Below are 21730 nucleotides of genomic sequence, written 5' to 3'. Positions count from 1 at the left end.
GTACTCGACACTGGTGAGGCTGCACCTCAAGTACTGCGTCCAGTTCTGGGCCCCTCAGTTCAGGAAGGACATTGAGATGCTTGAAGGCATCCAAAGGAGAGCAACAAGGCTGGTGAAGGGCTTGGAACACAAGCCCTGTGAGGAACGACTGAGGAAGCTAGGGTTGTTTAGCCTGGAGAAAAGGAGACTCAGAGGTGACCTTATCACTCTCTACAACTTCCTGAAAGGTGGTTGTAGTCAGGTGGGGGTTGGTCTCTTTTTCCAGGCAACAACTGACAGAACAAGAGGACACAGTCTCAAGCTGCACCAAGGGAAATTTAGGTTGGATGTTAGGAAAAAGCATTTTACTGAAAGAGTGATAAAGTTCTGGAATTGTCTGCCCAGGAAGCTGGTGGAGTCACCATCCCTGGATGTGTTTAAATAAAGATTGGATGTGGCACTCACTGCCATGGTTTAGTTGAGGTGGTGTTAGGGCATGGGTTGGACTCAATGATCTTAGAGGTCTCTTCCAACCTGGTGATTCTGTGATTCTAAGATAACACGAGGTGTGTGTGTGAGACAAGCAAATCTTTGAGCCACACTGCCACCCCTTATAATTTTTAACAGCAGATTGGAACCATTTCCCAGGATCAACAACTTCATGTTTTCCAAATGCTATATAAAGCAGCTTGGCAGCAAGGCTAAGAGCTGAGTTTTCCTTCTTCTGGTAGGTCACTGCTGGTACAGCAGCACTTTAACTGAACAGACAGTTTCTCTCTAGAGAAAGTCATATATTTAGCGTCCCAAGTGGTAAGTTAGATGTCAGATTTAATTTGAAACCTGAGATGTTGTAGTTCCAAAGAAAGTGTTGGCAAGGTATTTGTGTTTAAACGAGAGGACATTGGTTTAATTGAGTTCTCTCATTCTTCTTGGTATTAATTATATTTAACGAGTAATGATTTACCTAAAAAAAAAAAAAAATCAAACACTAGCAGGCTGCAGAGAAAGTTCCCTGTGGTACTAAAAGACAACAAAAGTCAAAGATCCTGTCGATAGAATCTTTATTCTTCTCTGTCCCCTTAACACTGCCCAGAGTATCATTACACTGTCTACAACAAAGATAAGTTCCTCTTCCCAAGGACTGAAACTGGAATTTTGATGTAATAAGATAGGAAGAATGCAAATAACACACCTTTCAGCATTCTGCATGAGTAATTTACTACATGAACCTTGAACACAGTGATGCGTTTTATATTTCACTTACCCTAAAATGTCTCTGCATCTCTTCTACACACAAAAGCCAGAATCCACATGGCTGTTCTTACAGAAATATCTTGGCCAGATTAGAAGCTTTTCCTTGTTTTACTTCAGTGAATCAGCTCACCATATGCATTCCCACTATACATTTCAACAACTAGGGTCCTCATCCTGTGCTTCATTTATATTCAGTGGAGATCTAGTGAGTCTAGAACACAGGCTTTCCTAACATAAAATAGATGTTTATACTTGCTTAGATATATCCTGGCATCTACCAGCAGTGATACCTAAATATGCAATGGCAATACAGAGATCGATGAGTAACTGCCTCAGATGCAGGCAGAAATACTGTATACCATTGAACCAAGTTCCTGTCACAGCTCTGTCTACTGTCAAGCATGGACCTTCAGACTCAGAAATCTGTAGATGTATAAAGTAGTCAAACAATTTCCTTTTCTTTGAATAGATACAAAGGGAGGCTAATATAAGGTACTAGCTAAAATCCTTTAACTCTTAGTGATCTATAGCATTCCATCAAGGCAGTGAAAATTTTCTATCTGTCTAAGTAGCAGAAGTAACTAGAACAGGCTTGGACATTGCCAACTTCCTTAATAATTTTCGTAAAACATTGATATTGTCTCAACTGCAGTAAAAACCACTGATTGCCACTTCAAGGCTTCTAGGTGAAAGCAGAGGACATTGCTGTCTTCTTTTGTCCTGTGTAATGACTTGCAGAATTTCTGTAAACCCATTTTCTGAAAGAAAAAAAATCATTGCCATTAGTGTCTTTTGGGACATCTCCTATAAATAGTTAAAATTGCCCTGCTTTACTCAGTTTAATTATTTATTTGGAGAATAATTACTTTAGATGTCAGTTCCATTATCATGGAAGTTGTAAATGATCCTGAAACTGTAACAAATGCTGTCTTCTTGAGATTCAGTAACCTTAGCATTACAGACACTATTTTAATTGTTGTTTCATTGCAGAACCCATGTAGAATATGAAAGAATATGACTCTCAGACTGTCCTAAGTTTTATTTTAGAAGAGCTAACAAAACCTACAGATAACAAGAGGTAAAGGATTTCCCACTGCAGATGCTTGTCTGTGCCTGTCAAAGCCTTGTAGAAAATAATATATCCCTCAGAAGCAATGGAATAGATAAAAGAAATAGCATTAATGTGGAGTCAGTATAAAATGTGAATATATTATGATAGAATATTGTTATTGAGGCTAGAGTCAATGAGTTTGAATTGATTTCTTTCCATCAAAACCTAATCCTTTCCTACATGTGTGCGCAAAGTACATGCCTACCAAAACCAACACTGAAAATGCTCCTATTCATTAAAGAAAGGTAAATTTATTTATTAGATTTATTATATACTCAATTCATTTCCTCAGAGTTTGCAAAAATCTGCCCAGTTCTGTGAAACATCAACCTTGCCCACCTCCCAGGAGAACACCAAAGTTTTTGCTAAACATATTGTTGCTGTTAAGGACTTTCACAACATTCATCTCCTGTCACTGAACAGGAGAAAATGTGGACTGGGTCAGACCAAGGATCTGTCCAAGCCAGCAGCCAATCTCCAGCAGCAGGTGAAGGCAGATGGCCTGGGGAGAAAATGAAGACCACGGCATGAAGTCTGACACTTCCCCTCCCAGTCCCTCAGCTGCCAATCATCCATAGCCCAGGGACTGCTGGAGCTGGGTGGGCTGTCTTTGCTCTTAATCATCCACTGGACATCCCACAATGTGCTGAGTCTTCCCCTTGAGCCATGGAAACGTTCAGCTTTCAGATCTTTTAGCCCAAGATGCTCCATATAGACCCATCCTCTCCAGCCTCTCTGCAGAGGAATTGGTAGCAATTGTATTCTGTCCTGGCAGATTTTCCAGTTGTACCTATTTAACCATTACAGCCTTCATTTCTAATTCTGTGCCAATCTTCCTTGTCACATCCTCTTCCGTACACGGCATAGTTGCACTCACAAATTTATGCTTTGTTATTGTGTTGTCTGGTTTTGTGTTTTGGTGCTTATGAACTTGGAGAGACTCTTTATTCCTGGAATACTAATTCAGAACTGCTGAATTGGAAGTGTCCAGGTTGCACCACAAACAACTGGTTTGTTCCATGGGCTAAAAGCCGGTATTTCCTTTTACCCAGAAAATCAACATTGTCACCATCTCAATATTATTCCTCAAAAGATCCTTCTATAACACAGAGTGTAAGAAGGTACAGACTAAGGGGTTTATTTTATTACTCAGCAAAGAGCGTACTATCTGCCCTCGCTTATGTAAGGTTAACTTCCACACCTACCACATATCTTTAGCTCAGTTTGGCAGATGAAAACATTTAAGGCCAGGTTTTGTGTTATTTCTATCAGATGCCAACTGTCTAATTTCTGAACATATAAAGTGTTGTTTTTTCAACCATTTTTCAAGACTTACTATATTGGATTTGAAACCTCCTCTACTCATTTACTATATGCCACTTTTTTTGATTGCCACCACAATACCATCTGTGCTGAGATTTGTTACATGAGGTTTTAGCTTTGGATATCAACTATTTCCATAAAATATCACTTAAAATCAATTAGTCACTTTGGACATAAAGGTAAACTAAACAAACAGTTACATCTATTTTCCTATGATTTTTTTGCCTTTAGCTTTATGGTATTTTGAGAAGCACCAGATTTGCTTGATGAATGGTTGCCTTTTTAATGATAAAAGATAAAAATTCTGTAACAGCAGTTGGGGAAAAAAATACAGGGGAAAAATATATCACTCTGCTCATCATCATCGTCATCCTGAATGAAGGAAAATATCTGGAAGCTTGGACTAGTGACTAGACTCAGATCTCCATCTGTCTGTGAGGGGGGTATCAGCCACGGGACGATGACTGATGAGGATCCCATCCCCTTCAGCAAGCTGGTTGGTCTGGGAGGCAGGCCCAGATCCCAGCCAGGAGAAACTCCTGAAGCAGAGGTGGGAACACAAAGTTACTGACACAGGTGAGCCAAGGGGTAGAATTGGGAAAGTAGCTCGGGGTCTGCATTTGTATTCAGGCAGGAATACAAATTACAGAGGCCAAAGACAAGCCTTTTTTTCCTTAAATCAAGTTAGAGATTGTCTTTTCTCTCTGCTGCCAACCTAAATGTTCAAAAATCATAAATCAGGACCCCAAGCATGACAAGTCTGACTTCAAAAAGCAGGAACTTAAAAGTACTGGCCATCTTTGACCCTGAACACCATCACAATAAGGTTTCTGAGGCCCTCAGGAACATCAGCATTACATGTCTGGACTCCTGTAGCTGCAACAGCTACAGACGTCATTGGAATTCATTTGGGGGTTTTTCCACATTCATTTCATAGGCCATCTCCAATACAGTGGGTCTTTAATATCACACAATGCCTTGACACCAGACTCCCAGGGACCCCAGTGACATTGGATAGCCATTCTAGGGTCTGTGGACTTCTTTGACCTTTACTGGGCTACAAAACTAGCCAAGGAACACTCCTCCCTTTGCTCCTGCCAAAAACATCTCCATGAACTCCCTGATAATATTTACTCTGGGTTGGATACTGCCCATATGTAAAATGTGAGAGTTCCATCTGCATACTCACAGTCAGATTAATCTCATTTAAGCATGGATAGCTACTAGGAAGGAAGCTCCAACTTGCCAAGTCCTGGCCAATGTGTAGAGCAGACACTGTGATTGCAGAGGAAGAGGAAGCTGGGCCAGGGAAGTGGTCTGGTTGAAAAAGTGACCTGACAAAAAATTACCAGATCATTTAAAACATTGGCTCTGTGAGGTGGCTCCCTGTACAATCCTTCAACTATTAATGCCAGCACAAAGGAGAGCTCCGGGACACAGAGACATCCCTTTAGTCTGCACTTAGACGCAGTTAAATTGCAGTCATGGAAACAAACATAAGTTCCCTGAGGTCATTTGACAGTCCTGCAAGTTTTTCTGCCATGGTTAGAGCTCAAGCTGTTTTTAAAGAGACTGCAAACATGGGACGGGGAAATATGGATATTATACTTTTTCTTTCATGATTTTTCAGTTAGATATTCAGATTACAAACTCTTCAGGGCAGGGCTTACCATCTTCCTGCCTCTTCAGAAAGAGATGTACTTGGCTTTTCAAATAAACACACTGGGTAATATGAAAAACAGAGGGAGAGGATGACGTTGCTGTAATCTCTGGCAGAGGTCCAAATAAAGTTTGCTTCTCTTATCATAATGAACAACTGGATTTTGCACATATGGGAGTTGGGAATGGCCCTCACTGACCCCTGGACAATTATACACAATGAATCCAAAACCACAGCTATTAGCAATCATAAAGGATCCTTTCTGACTAAATCAGCTTAATTTCACTGTCCCTTGACAGAAAGTTTGTGTAGCCTACAGGTCACCTGCATGCTACTTTTTCTTCTTTCTCCCTGAGTACATGCAGTTTAGACCACTGATACGAACTTTACAGGATTGCAGATTTTTGGGGCATATCACTAAGAAATGAAGGATTTGGGAGTAAAAAACAAGCCTTGCTGTTAAACAGTTTACATTAACCTGTTAATTCTCAAAAATCACAGAGAGTTGCCTTGAGAAGGCAGAGTCACAAAGCACACTCTGTGGGCCTGCTTTTACTAAATGCCAGGAAAACCTGGAATCTGACAGAAGCTGTTGAGAAAGAGTTTTAGTGAGAAAGCCTCAGTGTGGGGCTTTGCCAGTACGGTGTTTAAAGCCACTAAGTATGAACGAAAGGAAATTATAGCCTCAGCTGGGTCCCCCTCGGTCACTCCAAAGTGCCCCAGGCAGGCCAGAGCAGGTGTGCTCACAGCCTGGGTGCACCATGGCCAGTCCACAGGTACATCAGGCACACCTTACTTTTAGGCATATACCTGGATTTGTACTTCAGGACCACAGCGAATCAGCAGAGCTCTCTGGGTATCAGTGAAATGATGACATACACACCAAGCCTATGTTAGTTACTTTTTGCCATATGCTTTACATAAATTAAGATTAAAATTTCTTACAGACTGTCAAAGCCTTCATTTCAGACCAACACAATGTCATATTTTGAAAAATAATTCAGTAATTCAAGATTAATTCAATGGTTAAAAGTAACTTAGTAAATATTTTTCATGAGAAATCTTGCCAAGTGGCATCTACTCACAAAAGCAGCACAGAGCAATGTAACCACATCTTTAATTTGCTGCTACTTCTGAGCGGGTTGGCTTGCCCCGTGCTTTTCTTTTACAGTAGCTTTGATTACACTTTTCTTGATAAAGTCTGCATCTGACAGCGTGGAACACATTTATCTCAAATATGGAAAGAAATGAGAGTAATAGGATCTCTTGCTTGTATGTGAGAGAGTGAATGAGACCATAACAAATTCACCTATGCCTTTATCTCCCTGAACAAAGTCAGAATTTCAGCTGCAGTGACCTTGTGGTCACAAAGATCACAAATTGCAAGACAGAAGAGGTGGAAAGAAAAGGGCTTATGTTAGGCAGTTGTACGTTTTTGCAATACATCCTGCAGTTGTTATATATCCAAAACTAGTTCTCTTGAGACAGAAATCAGGCTCATGTTGTTCAATAGTTTACAAAATACAAGTGACAATAATTCACACTGTTGTTCAACAGCAGTAAGGGAAATATATCTTAATTTAAAGACCTAGAAACCAGGACAAAAATAAAGAAAGTGCCAAAAATACAGAATTTACAAACTTGCCCAGATGAATTTGGCACAGCCCTGCACAGCATACAAGAAAAGATTTTTTTAAGGGAACTGCAGCTGAAGTCCAATAGAATTTAGTAATATTGACAGGAATGTTATGGTGAACTTTATAGTAAGAAAAATCAAGATTCTAACACATATAGAAAAATATGCTTTATGAACTAAACTAATAGAAATGTTCCTACATAATTAGTAATACATCCAATTTTATTTGCTTTTGTCATTATACACCAAGTTGTATCCTGTCTGGATTGAGCTGTATGACATCTAAAAGAGGTCCCTGTCTTGTAGGGATTCCTAAGCTCCAAAATAGATTGTGATCACATTTAGGTTCTTTCCAGGCTGTAAAATGCACAGATGTCTCCCCATAGTTTTGAAACTCACAACTCAGACCTCCAACTCATGGAATATCACACAGTCATCAACACTACCAGAATTAAAAATATATAGCTCTGTTCTGAACACCAGAGTCTAGATCTCTGCTGAGATCTAGCATCTAACATTTTATGCCACCTTATTAAGGACTATGTGAGTATATAATGTAATTTAGAAGAGCTTTCCTGCTCATAAAGCTATGGCATCTCCTGAGGAGTTAATATTTGTTCTGGGGATCAACAGGCACTATAACTGAAATTAAAGATGACTTTTTCATCTAAAAAATCCTTTCTAAGCCTCATTGACTTAGTGCCCTATACACAATCTAGAGTTTGGAGCAAAAACAGAGAACACAGAGCCATGGTGCTGATGACAGAAAAAGACAGTTATTGGAGGGTTTTATCCAATTTGATCCTACTCACAGTATATCTCAATTTCACACCATGTTTTAATTAAAGTAAGCTTTTATGAATATCCACTACTACTTACTCTAATGCACCCTAGGACTGAGAAATCCTCATGCTAGGAAGTGGGACCTAGCTATTCAAATAATTCTCATTAAGCAACATAAAATTCAGAGAAAGATATTTCAAGGATCACTGAGTTAAAGGAACTAGGACACGATAGCAGTGGCTAGGTATTTATTAACTTCCCTTAGGTAACAACAGTCCCTTTCATAAACAGGTTACAAAGAGCAGCATTTTGCAGAACCAGATCAGGCAGGTGTACAGGCTGTATGTGATTTGGCCACTTAAGTACCAGAAGTGTCATGAACTGTATAAAAAGTGACACCAAAGTGGGAAGGCATCAGTCGTCTTCATGTTGTGCCCTGCCCCTCCCAGGAACAGTGTTTTGAGGCTGGCTATTTTGAATGGTAAATCTTTCCAAAGTCTTCAGATCCTAATGCTGTGTTCCATTTCCTTGAGGACATTGGACTGAGGGAAAATCCAAAACACAGGACAATTGCTAAACTTGCCTTTATGCAACTTCATATTTCAAAGAATTAAGCTCCATTAGGAGGATGAGAACAGTATCTCAGGAAGTCTTTTTCGTTTGCAAGGCTAATCGATACAGTATTTTAGGTATGCTACCCAGACTGCAATCCCATATTATGCTGAAAGGAAGGAGGAAGCATGAGAGGTGTTTTCATTACAGTTTAACTGTTTCAAACAGTTTAACTCTTTTGGGGGTTGGTTTTTTTTTGTGATATGGTCTACAGCCCAAATCTGATAAATCAGAATATAATTAGACAGTGCAGGAATCATCACTACAAACCTAGCCAACAGGACAGTTTTTTTCAGGGATTATTTCTCAGAAAATGATCAAAATCCCAGAGCCATTAAATTAGGGGAAAATTCATTGTGTGAAAGTGAGGAGGGCTGGATCTGCCTGGCCCATAACAATACTGGAAACGCGACCACAAGCACTGAGTGCCTGCCCTGGTATGAAAAAAGATATTGAGCTTACAAAAGGCATCCATCTCCCCATGAAAGCAAATGCCACAAAGGCTGTTCCACTCCACAGTTCACTATTGAATGTTTTAATTCAGGTGGGCTCTGGCTCTCTGTTGTCACTCCTCCACACATGTGCTTAATTTGACATATAAAGCCAAAGATTAATTCCACTAAAGTCCTATGATTTGCTTAGCAGTAGATCAAAAACTCCCACTGGCTTTAAGTGTGAAGGATCAGAGACTGAAGGATCAAGCTTTATAACAAGTAGGGTCAAGCAGCAAGTTCCCAATCCACAATATGAGCACTGGTTTTTATTATATGTCACTGCTCTACTCTGAAGGACTCTTTCCAGTGTGACAGTTCCTTGGGTTTTTTTCTGAATGGCTGTTATCAGATCACAGCTTTACACTGAAGCTGTTTATAAATGTTCCTTATGACATTGCCTTTTTTTTTTATCAAGCCATTTTTCCACCATGAAACAGGACATTTATTGTTCATATATAAGAGGCAATGAACCTGCAAAAGCAGCATTCATAAAACCAGGAAACTTCCTCAACAAGCAAAACAACTAACGTGTGATGGACATTCATAAATCATTCCATATCATTCATCATAATTCCTGAAGTTTCATTAATTCCTAGAGGAAGACATAAATCTAATGTGCATCTTAAGGAGCCAGCAGGGTGGCTTGCTCTCCAGGCATAAAATAAATATTATGCTCTCTGCCTTACCGAGGAGATGCAGGTTTTGCCTGCGTGCACAGCAGGAAATTGATGTCACTCAAAATGTGGGGATATCCTAGGCAGCCCTACAGGCATTGCTTTTGTTTTCAGAATCTGCAAATGCTCAGTCCTAATCCTGCCCCCACTGAACTCGGTGGACCCAATGAAGCTCAGGCCGAACTATATGTACAAAGCCTTTAATCTGCCTCTGGTTTTGAACAAGCATGTTAGGAGTGCAAATTTGATTTCCAGAACTGAGGGGCCACCAGTGCCTGGGCCTGTGCTGCAGGTATCCTCTTGGAGGGATCCTGGGCAGCTACATAGGGTCTGGCTAACCTGTAACAGCTTGGAGGATCACAAAGGCAACACACATCTAGCAGAATCCATTAAAAAAGGACAGCAACTAAATCTTTTCTTTTAAAGCTAGCAAGCTGATATAAACAGAAAAAAGAAGCCTTTACAGTGAAGCCTGGTGCTATGCAAATTGCTCCCTGCAAATGCTAAAGCAAGTTTGACATCCTGTGGTCAGAGTCTGCATGGGAATAGTTCACCCTTTCAAACCCTGGGCTTGCTCACTCAGGAGATTATCCTGCTCCTGAGGGCATATATTTTTGTTTGAGGTGGGTATGACAGTCTTGTGAGTGAGCATCCTGGAGGAAAGAATATAAATGTGCACACTAAATATTTCTGTCAGGGTATGACCAGGAGCTGAAAAAGAGCAATATCACTTGAAAGTCCACAGGACATCAGAGGATAAACACATGATGGGTCCCAGAAAGTCTGTGTAACCCCTCTGCTTGAGGTTATCCCCTGCCCTAAAAGAGGGATACAAATATAAATGGGAAACCAGAGACTGGAGAAAAAAAAAAAAAAAGAAAATAACATAGAGCATGGAAAGACTAGTTTCTCCTAAGAGAAACAGGTGCAGGCTGAAATGTATAGATCTCTGAAAAGATACTTTAGTCATAATCATAAGGTCTGTTTAAAATTCTGCTGATTCTTTTTCCAGCCCGCATGTTCCAAAAGAAAGAAAAGCTGTCTTTAAAATACCTGTGATAATTGTTATAAAACAATCACATGTAGCAATTTTGGCTTATTGATGCACATCCAATGCACCACATCAATCTCTGTAAACCTTTCCAAAGGTTTGTGCACGTAGTTTGGAAGAACTGATTGTGCAGCAAAGATAGCAAGGCAATTTGTTAGAACTTAATTTGTGACAAATTATTTCTGTGAAAAGAGCAAATGATAACAAAAGGATAACTCTAGATTTATGGAAGTGAGGTGAGACCCAACATTCCAGCTGCACAATACCTTGGGATAAGTCATGTTTGCACAATTTTTAGAAGATTGGCTTTGAACTTTCAAGATTGTTGGCATACTTTTAAATGGAATAGATTTATTGATAGGTTTATTAAGATATAATGAGTATTTATTTATTCTTGTTTTCCAAAGCAAACAAAATTCATAAAAGTTATCCAACATACAGTATATGCTCAACCATGGCAAGCTTTTCAGGTTACACAAGCAACCTTTGAATCAGGCTGCAAAATGGTTATGTAGGTAAAATAACCCATTTCCACATAATCTTACTCAAAATATTCACCCACTGTGAACTGCTTTCTAGTGTCTTTGCTGGGGGCAGATATAAACCTCCTACCATTTTTGAATGGTAGTGAGTTTGGATTCACAAACAAAATTTTTCAACAACCTTTATTTCAACCTTTTAAAAAAATCATGTTTTATTCTACCTTAGAATATGCAGAAGAAGGCTAAAAATGAGAGGAAAATTCCAATATGGAGGACACAAAGCAATGGAGCATTTTGAGGATTGAACTACTTCGTCATGTAAGTAGGTCTTGTGGGGTTGTTTGGTTGTTTGCGTTTTTTCCGGTTGATTTCAGAATATCGTGGGTTTGTTCATGTTGGACTTACCACTCTCTACAGCCACCTGAAAGGTGAGTCTCAGTCTCCTCTCTCAGGACTAGCAACAGGACAAGAGGAAACAGCCTCGAGCTTTGCTAGAGGAGGTTCAGTTTGGACATCAGGAATTTCTTTGCTGAAAGATGGTCAGGGATTAGAATGGGCTGCACAGGGAGGTGGTGGAGTCACCATCCCTGGAAGTGTTCAAGGAACAGCTTGATATGGCACTTGGCGTTGTGGTTGACAAGCTGATGTTTGGTCAAAGGTTGGACAGGATGATCTTGGAGGTCTTTTCCAACCCTAATGATTCTGATGTTCAGCTCAAAGCAAATTCCTAACTGGAAGTTTTAACTGTCAGAATAAAAAGTCATTAAGAATAGGAAAGAACCTGCTCAACTCTATTCCAGCTCAGCATAAAATAAAGAGGCTTTAACTCTTCATAAGGTAGATAGAAGAACGGCACAACTCTTTGTGCTTTGTTTATTCACTGAAAAAATACATTAAATAGGGAATTAATCTACACAAAAGCATGTAATATGTATTAACTAGAGACAGAGAGATACTCCAGATGTAACAACACTCTTGTGAAAACAAGGCCTGCCTCTTTGTAAGGTTTTTCACTATTTAATTATTTTAATCATTTATAATTATTCCATATTAGAAAATTATTATGTGCACATCTTTACCATTATCCCTACAGTTGTAAATATGGATTAGGGCAGTCAGTGAAGACAGGTGAGTCTTGTCCTACCCAGCCATGCTCAATAACTGCTGCTCCAGCATATGCAATGATGAGTTATTTAGACCCTCTGTAGTTAAAGTAGAGCTTCAGCTGTGCAGTTGATAATCAGACCACTGTCAGAGCCTGGGTTTCTTCAGCAGGTGTGCAAACACACAGGCACATGCTCTTCACTTTGCAAAGGCACTTGGTGGCAATTACAATCAGAGAGGGGATGTGCCACTCCGAATTTGTGAGCTGTTATTCATCAATACTTGCACTAGGAAACATTAGATTATTCTGTAAGATGCTGGATGTTCCTGTTGATTGAAACTATTTGAGGATGTCAAATCAAGGCTTTTCTCTCTGCTGTACCACACCTGTTCAATTTCTCTTTCACTGTTATCACAACTGCAACAAAAATAAGTACTTTGTGTACAAAAGGCGCCGCTAACACTTTCAAAGGAGAGAATTTGGTTTGCAAACTACCTCGATTTGTGGAGTAAAAATCTCAAGGGTTACTTATATGTAACTTGCAAACAGCACCTTAGAAGCACCTTAGACAGCTGAACAGCAACTTAGACCCAAAATTTTGATGGCATGTAGGCCAAATTTTAGGTAAAGTGAGATCTTTAAGAAGCAGCCTGGCGTCAAATACACACTGTTTAAATATGTGACCATAAAAACCACATTTTCTGAAAAGGCACAATCCTATTGCATGGCACTGTCGTTTCTTCTCTCATGACATTCACATTCCGTCTAAGATATTACCCCAGCCTTCCATGCTGAGCATGTCTCTGCCAGACATTGACCTTGCCATGGAACACATGCACTGGCAGGTGCCTTTCTCATTCTGCTCCTTTCTTCAGGACAAAAGGTGTATGAGCAGCAACTGTTGGACAGGCCAGCTAGCAAAATCGGGTGTGAGGGAAGTGGGGTGGACTGAGGTGTCTTTTTTGCAGGGCAATCTCCTTGCAGCTCTAGTGGTCATGGTTTAAGTATCTTCTGTAGGAGTACAAAGATCTTTTAATGCATAATCCAGCCTGTGCCCATTTTGAGAGTCCTGGCTTTATCTATGCATGGAGCACACTGTGCAAATGGATGTTTAGCTTGTGAGAGACTGTTTCTGCTCCCTGGCTGGGTGACTGAAGTTTTATAACTAGATTGGTGACCACATGCAGTATAAATAACAAATACCTCTCCAGATGCATACTGAGGCCTGCATGCATTTATGCAATCAAAACACAACATAGAGGAAAAAAAATCAATAAAAGCTTAGGAACAATGAAAAACCTGGGCCACAAATAAACAGAGCCATTGCTGTACTAATAGATATTTTCTAGGAGGTAGAATCTTGCTATTGTATCATATCTGAAATACAGCAGGAATTGTTTCATGTGCTGACATCTGGCTGTAACAGCATGACCTCTAATACCATGCTGGACATAACCTCAGTGCAGGCTCAGAAGAAATTAGGAACACGACTTTGCTGCAGAAAATAGGAGTAATATTTGTTGGCTTATAGAATGGCAGTGACGGGTGATTTAAATTCAAAATATCAGCAGTGAAATCTTGGTGCATTTAGAGTTGTCCTATTTAGCTATTTAACTGACAGCTGGTGATTAATGTAGATATAAAACTGTGAAATGTCTTTCTCTCAGAATACAAAGTTGATAGTGGTTTATGTTTCAGTTTTTTGGTTGCTTTCTCAAATGAATTTCTAGAAGCTGAAGACCATGAATAGAAATGCTGAAATACAGCAGTTTTCAAAGCTTTCAGAATAGCCATGATGAGAAGTTGTTTTAGACTTTAATTGAATTGATAGTAATAGTGAGGAACAATTGTTTTGATTTGTTATTCACCATATTTTGGACAACTTCTGTAACTGAATGACAGATTCAAGTGCATTTTTAAAAGTTAATTACCTGTTATCTCCATGGTGCTGCATTTTATACATATATCTTTTTTTTTTTTTCCAGCACATAGTACAGTTTTCTAATTGAACCACTGGCTCTCTTATTCAAATCGCTATTTTTAATTATTTGCACATTGAAAAATCAAATATGATGCTTCAGCAATAAATTAGAGGGATCACATTAGAGGGAAATCTGAACATATTCACTGATGTTGTTAGCTGATGACTTTCTAACATGACTTCAATCTGCACAATTATGTGCAGTCCAGGTTTTCCAGCAGTTTGCAGGCAAGTTCAACAAACAACAAAGAAATGTAGGTGACTAAACAGTCTAAGATGAGAATAGGTCTCCTTTCAGGATCCAGTCCAATGCTCACTTAGGCAGGAGGGCACTTCATTTGCACTTGCACAGGCATGGATCAGGTCTTGACTAAGAGATTTAAAGGAGGGAGAAGCCATCCTTTTCTTGGTCACTGAAAGAACTTCCAGTGATGGACAATAAGGATGATGGCATCATTTAAATCTGTGATAAGTTACAGGAAAAACTGAAAATAAAGCAAAAGTACTAGGCTGGAGATGTGCTGACTTGAATGCATCCTTTTCAACCTTGCCCAAAAGTGTCAGCATTAGGGGTTAATCTCCTCACTGATAAACATGCAGAGGCAGTTTACTGACTGGCCTACCCTATACATGCACATAACTTTTAGGGCAGGCTATGCAGACAGAGATCCAGCACAGCATTTAAAATACTAGAGAAATTAAGGGGATATAAGGGAATTAGGAGATGGGCAGTGAGGCTCTAACCTCAGCAGAGCAGACACACCAGCAGAGCTCAGCTAAGCTGGAATAAAAGGGGGAAATGGGCCAGGGTCTTTCAGTGTTGCAGGTACTAACAAGCACAAGCTCCTGCAGCTGCCGGGTACCAGCAGTGAGGGCTTACACACAACACTCTTCACAGGGTCAAGGCCTTTATCTGCTTTCTAAGATAAAACCCTTCAAAAGCGTTTGCTGTGTGTGATAACACAATCCAAGATCATGTACTCTCTCATATTACAGCCAAACTCTCAGAAAGATGATACATCAGAGCATTGTATACTGGGACTTCTACTGAACATGAGACCTCATGAAATATGCAGGTCTTTGCTGTGTGTTTTGTTCCTCGTGCCATCTATTCCCTCCCCTATGAAACTGCTCTGCTTATTTTTGTGGTGATGTGAAATGCAGAGATTTCCTGTTCAGCACAGAGCCACTCCAGCTTGGCAGGGTGTCATGCATGGCAGCTGAGAGCTGTGCCAGGACACTCCCTTGATCTGCCAGGACCCTGATCCAGCTGCAGCCTTGGCAGGTCAGCACTTTTACAGCCACTGTGAGATGGAAGTTTTAATCTGCCTGTTCCAACTCAAATGTTAACATTTTCTCCCCACGCTTTTCAATCATAAGCAATTATCTATGAAAAACAAATTAGGTATGAGATTTCTTTCACCCCTCTACAGTGTTTTGAAATTCCTTCTGCATTGTCTTTTGGTTTTCTGCTCCTTCTTCTGCTCTTCCAGCTGCTGCTTGGCAACACAGATTGCTGTGCAAAATATGAGCTCCTGAAGATTGCTCACTTCAATAAAATTTTAACCAGAGGCAAGCATGCAAAGTAATTGAAATGCATGCAAAGTAATTGAAATGCAATGTTTCAATAGCATAACTGTGGGTTTGGTCTGGTTTTATGTTGTGAGTGAAAGATTCCATCTTATTAAGACAGCATGGCTTCTGCCCAAGTGGACCAAGTAAGGCATGTGCAAGAACTTGCAAGAAGAAAGCCTTGTTGGTCTGGGGACTGGTGTGACATCTCCATTGAAAAAGGACACAGTTCATTGTTTGCCTTGCACAGTAGCTCCTAAATCCCATCCCTGCATGGTGTGGCATGATCTAATTCACACTGTTTAATACGAAGCACAGGGGGTGTAGAGGACTTCTGTTGCTAGCTAAAAATTAGGACACATAACCAGTCCCCTGCAATACTCCTGGCAATTTGATTTGGCCTGGGGAAATTTTCATCACCATTAGAGAACACAAAATGTGTTGGTTTCACAGTCTTCACTACTCCTTCTGTGATACAAAGTTTTTCCCTTTGCATGACCAGCTTTTTTCCCCTAAGAAATCAGTTTTTCATTCCATCTAGTGAATGACTTTCCAGAAAAAAAATTGTTTTCCACTTCTTTTCATTATATAATTTGCCTTTCAGATAGAGCTGGTATTAAAAAATAACCAGGCTTCATGTGAGATAAAATAGCTGAGAAGTTTTCTTCTTAGATTTTTACATTTTTTCCTCCTCATATTCTCATATACTCAATTCATTCCTCATTTTGGTTTTTTTCTTTACTTTATTTTCCACATTTTCAAATTATCTTATGTCTTCCTTCTGCTGTTTTTATATTGTTGCCCTGAGCTCTACAATGGTCTGTGTTAACTGGGCCCCAAGTAGGTGAACTGTACTCTCCAGGTTAGTTGGAGTTATGAGAGGATTTCTAGCAGAGTCTCTCTCCCTCTCTCGCCTCTCTCTCTTTTTATTAATCTTTGATAACCCTCTTTTTGATCTGCACACTACAGCCTTCTAATTTACTGATGCTTTTAAACCTCAGTCATGGGATTACTTCATTTGATTCATGGAAGACCATGAGCAGTTCATATTAACCTTTTGCTTCCTTGGGGTAAAAAAAATTTACTTTGGGGATTTGGTTCACCTGTTGAGAAGGAAGCTGTCTCTTCTTATTTACTGAGATTGCCTCAGTACCACAGAGATGACTCATGCATACTCTGAAGGGTTTAGGTGGCACCATAAATTCACTGCTGGACACCATGGACCCTGTCCAGAGCAAACTGAGGTCAAAAAAGCATTCCCCTTGACTCCGGTGCCACAGAAATTAATGGTAGATGGTGTTCGGTATAGCAAAGCACCCTTGAAAGGTGACACCATGTTGGTTTCTCTGCTGAAAAACAACAGCATAAAGTGACATCATCACACCAGTGAAAGTTGTATCCTCTGACTTTTCCGTATCTGTTTACCACCATTTTTTCAAAAAGATGTCCAGAAAGAGACAAGATCCATGTCTAAAGTATGTGGTAAGCCCTGCTTTTTCACCAGCCCACTGAGCAGGCACAAAATTTACCACAGTAAAATGAGGAAAAGAGTAACTCTCTAATGGAAAAAGACACACAGACCTCTTGAAAGGAAAGGTTACCCAGGATGGCAGGTAAAGGTCTACAGGATTGATCTTCTGTATCTCACTCACTTCTAGGAGTGCAAGGGACTACTTTGTTGGGGTCTGCAGAAAAGAGCTAAGGAAAGCATTCACACAAATATCACTGAAAATCTGGAAGAGTTTTGCCCATGAGCAAAACCAGTATGATGACTCCATGTCCTGATACATACATCAGAATTGGAGTGCAAGCTCTCAAGCAGTGGATGTGGTTGCTGTGCTTGAGAAACGGCTAAATCAGAGATTTCTCATCTCTGTCTTTGTCTGTCACATCATAGTGCTGACAAAATAAAGCAAGGCAAGAGGTGAAAGAAGAGCAGACACTGATTTTTTTTTCTGCTTTTCTAAGCATTTTACAACAAGAACATGGCAATTACAAAATGAACCCATAAACTGGCTTAGTATTACCTTAACACTACTTTCTTTCTTCATGAGTTTCTCCTCTGTCCCCCTTAGCATTCAGAGACAAATCTAATTCTTTAAATCTGGTCCAGAGCCCTGGCCTAATTGTTTGACTGCAAACTATTTTACATAGCTTGATTGTATTGTTCAAAAACTATCCCTGTGCATACCATTTTGCAAGTCTGCAAAAAAAGCCACGGACCTAGGAGGGCAACAGCACTTTGTGAGGGTTTAGTACAATGCCACATTGTGTGCACCCAGCAGGGCAGATCAGGGCCATAGCAGAAGCTCTTTCTTTTACAGCTTTTCTACTCAGACCATCCATTTTCTGCCTCCCATAGCATAGGTTGCCACTCTGTAAAAAAAAAAAAAATCTGAAAGCATGAGAAATGTCAGGATGAATGTTGTCTTTTCATCTTCACAGAAGCTGCTTCCTGGCATTAAATTTGAGTGCTATACCCTGCATGGCTTATCCTACTTCCTTGCTATAGCCTACCTGCCTCTTTGCCTCTTAATGAATCAGGACTCAATAAAACCTGGCTCGGTCCATTGTACTTGTTCACTTGTAGCTAATGATAATACACAGGGAATACCTTCACCTGGGGCTTGTTGTGCCAAGTCACAGTGCAGATTAGTAGTTCATACAATACTGTATAAGAATTCCAGTTATCTCATTTGAACACCATTTTCTTGCTCTTGATCCCTCAGTGTGTGGGTGTTTTGCACTAGGAGGTGCTGGTCTGTTAAGATTGCAGTAAGAAAGCCTCTCAGGTTTTGTGGAGGACAATTGAATGCTATTTATTAGAGCTGGCATTACAAGAAGAGATTAGCATAGAAAATCTTGTGTCCTAGACAGTAGGAACCATGAGCAGTTTAACACCCAAGGGGTCTCTGCTGTGTGTGCAGCACATCATGTCCATAAAAGAGATTTGACCCTTTGTCATTCAACTTCTTGTGTGACTTTTCTACACAAAAATGAGTCTATTCATCCTTTCCACTGTCAAACAGCAAGGGTGCTCACATGACAACTCCTTGCTGCACTCCTGGACAAAGGCAAGGCCATGGAGATGAGGCAGTGGCGGAACAGAGCAGGACCTGCCACAGGCTCCTCTGCTCTCAGAGCTGTCCATGTTTATCCTGCAGCCGAGAGGTTTGTGCAGCAAAGCACAGGCCTGAAGGTCACAGTGTGTGTGCAGCACAGCAGAGCACAGCAGTACTGACAACCCACAGACTGGAATTGCATTGGCTCTTTCACATTCAGAGCTGTGTGGGACACAGAACCAAGCCTCTTCCTCCCTTGCTTCCTTCTGCTTTGTTTCTCTGCAGAAGCCAAATGCACTCATAAATCAGTCTTCACAAGTTCTTCAGCAAATGACTCAAATTGCCAAAGGGACTGAAGAAACAGCAGTAACTAGTGACACCAAAAGCCACACCTGGAGCTGCACTAGCAGCAAATCGTGCAAGATTTATAGACATTACTGAGCCAATGCAGAAAACACAGCTGAAGTCATCAGCCTAGGGTGAAGCAAACTTACTGTGCTGTGGCACTGGTGGAAGATCTTGCTCCAAGGTCATATGATCCCAGAGGTTCCAGAGATTTTAGGAAGAAAATGTCTGCAACATACACGTACAGTCCTAGTTTTATGCTGCTCTTCTTTATCTCCCTACTAGCCTAGTGAGAATTGCTAGTGTGTCGAGACATATGAATGGATTATACACAGCCTTAAACTGCCAAACACTTGACTGCAATGGAAAGCATAACATTTCAGCACGGTGTAGAATGGATGTAGGAAGAAAAAGGAAAAGGAGAGGAAAGGATGAGGTATTAGGATGGCTCATTCTCTTCTGCATAATTTGAGTGACTACAGAAGAAGACAAAGTGTCTTTCTGTCACCCTTGCTACCAACATTAGCTCTTTAAGTCCAATATGCATCCCAGCTAGCAAAATCAAGCTCAAGGCCAGTGCAGTTAAAGTGGAGCAGAATTGAGATAGCCTCAATACTCACAGTCAGATAAATTAAAGATGTACAGGTGTTTATTTGTTCCTAGCAAAGGTATAACCCACCAGATGGCAGGTATAAAACTGTTTAGTTGTGGCTGACCTCCCTTACAAAATGCTACACATAGTTTACACAAAATGCTACATATAGTTTATGGGGTAGCTGTGGCTCAACCTTGTGAGTCATGACTTCATACATTTTTGATGAACAACTGCTGTCTTTTCAAAAATTATTTCAGGAAGTGGAAGAACGCTGTCTCTCTTACAATCAGAGAGCAGACAGTAGTGTCAGTCACACGTAGTCTTATTTTACAGTAAATAGACCAGAAAATAGGAAAGAATAACATGAATATTGCCATGTACAAACATAGAAAATTTCTCTTTTTCAGAATTGTGCAACATTACTAGAGAAATCAAGGCCAGAATCATCTGAATCCTCAAAATCTCCAGTAATTCAATATTATCACTTTCTTAGAAGAGTGTGATGTTATATACAGGTGCCCCAGCAGGAGAGACAAAGCAACAAGACAAGTAAGTTGCTAGATACTGCCTTTATCATCTACTTAAATTACATTTAGCAATGAACAAGTCAAATTGCCTCTGTTTGACTTCACTGGCAGCATGCTTCAGTGCAAACACAAGCACAAGCTGAACAAGAAATGGACTCTGTTGCAGTATTTACAGCTCTTAGCACAAGCTCTTTGCATGAGCACTTATTAATTGCCTGCAAAATCAGCGGAATATGTTCTGTGTGTGTCAGCTCAGCACATATTGTACATAATTGCACATTTGAGCCACACGGTTGTTTATGTCACTTTGTAATCACACTAATAATTACCAAACAACCAAGTAATTCAATGAACAGTAAATGTAACATTTAATTACTTTATTAATTTCCACATAACATGGAAGAAGGAAAATAACCAGTTCAATCTATAATTTCACTGTGCTCACAAACCCTATCTCTATGCAGATATATGGGAGAAATTATCAAAACACAACACAGGAGATGCACAAACATAACTCAGCATTTGCTTGATGTTTTTCATGTTGGCATCTCTCCTGCATGGAGCTTTGAAAATTTATCCTATAACATCAGGCAACTTCAAGGCATCCTGAACTTCGAAAATTAAAAGAAAAAAAAAAATTCTGTACTGAGATACAAATTCCACCTTCTGTCAGGAACTTACTGATTAAAAAACTCTTTATAGGTTAAGCCAACCATTACATTTTTATGTTGCTATATATTTCACAACATAAAAAATAAAATATTTTCTCCATAAAACCTTTCAAAACCATAAATACTAGCACACTCCACAGCTCCAGAAGAAGTTGCAATTTATTATTTATCTGTTTTTATATTCTGCTGTGGTATCTTTTCCTTTTATAAGCCTGGCAAGTTTCCCACAGAAGTTTCTTCGTCAGCAGTTATTTTAAACTATAGCCCTTCATACTCCATGCTACTCTTATGCTGAACCAGTCCTCAAGAACTAAGTAGTTTTTAGCAGCAACGTGTCTTGGTTTGCAGAGACACAACAAACCCTGCAGTTAATGAGCATTAAGCTTTTTAAAATTCAAATGCATCATTCTGAACCACAGCTTAATTCATGCTGAGAATGATTTTTTCACAAGTGTTTCTGCATTCACGCTGCATTTGGTAAACATGCACAAGACAAAGCTCAAGTTTTCAGGGGCAAATTTTGTCAGACACTCTCAGAGGAGAGCATAAAATCCTGAACTCAAGGTTCTCTATCTGCATCCTGTCTCAGCTAGAACATGAGCCAAAGAACGGGCTACTTTTATGGGCCAGCAGAAGTGCATTTGAAATCTCTGTAACATTGAAACACAGATGCAGCCCCTAATGTCCATAAGGCTGTTTCTCCTAGAAAGTGCCCCTGGATGTACCTGAGCATTGTCAGAACATGCAGTCTTCCCTGGGGAGTGATGGTTGCCCATCTCCAATCAGTCACCGCAGCATGTGTTTGACTGTCAG

General features: G+C 40.0%; 1 long non-coding RNA gene across 3 annotated transcripts in view; it reads left to right on the top strand.

Annotated features, from left to right (window-relative positions):
* The window catches only part of LOC104693745, a 109422-nt gene that overhangs the window by 72756 nt on the left and 14936 nt on the right, over positions 1-21730 (top strand). For all 3 annotated transcript variants that reach the window (XR_752608.3, XR_005602409.1, XR_002047341.2), the window contains 2 exons: positions 11286-11377; positions 20127-20268. This is a non-coding gene — a long non-coding RNA (uncharacterized LOC104693745). The remainder of the gene's footprint in view (positions 1-11285; positions 11378-20126; positions 20269-21730) is intronic.

This window comes from Corvus cornix, chromosome 7 (assembly GCF_000738735.6).
Source record: "Corvus cornix cornix isolate S_Up_H32 chromosome 7, ASM73873v5, whole genome shotgun sequence".
NCBI lineage: Eukaryota > Metazoa > Chordata > Aves > Passeriformes > Corvidae > Corvus > Corvus cornix.
Note: the sequence above shows the minus strand (reverse complement) of the source record. Positions and strands in the feature narration are given on the sequence as shown.